This window comes from Wasmannia auropunctata, unplaced genomic scaffold (genome assembly GCF_000956235.1).
Source record: "Wasmannia auropunctata unplaced genomic scaffold, wasmannia.A_1.0 LD335346.1, whole genome shotgun sequence".
Taxonomy (NCBI): Eukaryota; Metazoa; Arthropoda; class Insecta; order Hymenoptera; family Formicidae; genus Wasmannia; species Wasmannia auropunctata.
In genome coordinates, this window is record NW_012027544.1 from 124,663 (window position 1) to 126,642 (window position 1,980).

Sequence of the window (1,980 nt, forward strand, 5' to 3'; positions counted from 1 at the left end):
ACGTGTGCTCTTCCGATCTATAAACTATTTAATTTTTACATGTTAGGGTTAGCAACAAAATCGGAAATTGTTATATTTCAATAGGACGATGCTTGCAGATTGTTTTTATATCGAATTCATGTGAGCAACAAATTCTGGAAAGATCGGGCAAGGAAACTAATTGTAACGAGCAGGGCATACTATGTAGGTTTTCTGCTACTGTTTATATTTATTTTGCGAGTAATTAAATCAAAACTAACATATTTTGTGAGCAACAAATTAGCAATAAATTCTGACGTTATTTTTATGAATAATTTTGTTGTTACATATACACTCCTCCCCAAAATTAAAGGATCACCTATTCTGATCGCTAAATATAGGCAAATTTCAAAAGAGTAGCTTCGTCAAAAACGATCGTAACAGAATCATCTAAAAAGCATTTTACAGTTTCAAGTCTCTACTTTCGAAATCCATAATTTATTAAATGACTTACTGATTCTTTACAAAGCTACACGAATGCAAATGGAGATGCATCAAATCTAAAAATTTTGTACTAAGTTTGCGAAGTTCCATGGAGTGCAATAAAAATCGCATACAAATGCGACTTATAGCGTTCGAAAGGGTAAATCTTTACCTTTAATTTGCGTGCTCGATCAGCATTGTGCGATTTTTTTTCACTAAGTTATTCAATATGGAAGCAAAAATAGTCCTTTTCAATTCAATGTTGAATAACTCGGTGAAAAAAAATCGCACAATGCTCATCGGATTCGCAAATTAAAGGTAAAGATTCATACTTTTGAACGCTGTAAGTCGCATTTATGTACGAATTTTATTTTACTTTCTGGAACTTCGCAAACTTCGTAAAAAAAATCTGTCAAATATCAAAATTCTCTCCAAAATTTGTAAGGTTCCATCATCCGAATTAAAAATCGCACATAAATGAAGTTTACAGTTTTCAAAAGCGTGAATCTTTAGCTTTAATTAAACACTCGATCAGCATTGTGGGATTTTTTTACACCAAGTTACTCAACATTGAAGTAAAAATGATCCTTATGCTTCAACATTGAGTAACTCGGTGAAAAAAAATTGCAAAATGCTCAACGAGTACATAAAATAAAGGTAAAGATTCACGCTTTTAAATGCTGTAAATTGCATTTGTGTGCGATTTTTAATTCATGTTAAGGAGTCTTGTAAAATTCGTAACAAAGTTTTTCGCATTTTTATCTGGCTTTTATTTTCAATTTCAGGTTAAGTTAAATTTTTGAATTGGAAAAAAATTTGCAACTCCAAAGATTCGATAGACTTAGCAAAATTTTTGAAGTTCAAATTGTTTTTAAATTTCAACTTTATTTTTTCAAGTTGATATTTCTCGAAGATGCTTTTGCACTAAAAAATGAAGTTGAAATTTAAAAACTATTTGAACTTCAAAAATTTTGCAAGTCTATCGAATCTTCGGAGTTGCAAATTTTTTTCCAATTCAAAAATATTTAACTTAACCTGAAATTGAAAATAAAAGCCAGATAAAAATGCGAAAAACTTTGTTACGAATTTTGCAAGACTCCTTAACATGAATTAAAAATCGCACACAAATGCAGTTTACAGCATTTAAAAGCGTGAAGCTTTATCTTTATTTTGCATACTCGTTGAGCATTTTGCGATTTTTTTTCACCGAATTATTCAATGTTGAAGCATAAGGATCATTTTTACTTCAATGTTGAGTAACTCGGTGAAAAAAAATTGCACAATGCTAATCGAGTGCTTAAATTAAAACTAAAGATTTACGCTTTCGAAAACTGTAAACTTCATTTACGTGCGATTTATTTCGGATAATAGAACCTTTCAAATTTTGGAAAGAATTTTGATATTTGACAGATCTTTTTTACGAAGTATGCATAGTTCCAGAAAGTAAAATAAAATTCGCATACAAATGCTACTTACAGCGTTTGAAAGCGTGTATCTCGACCTTTAATTTGCGTACTCGATGAGCATTGTGCGATTTTT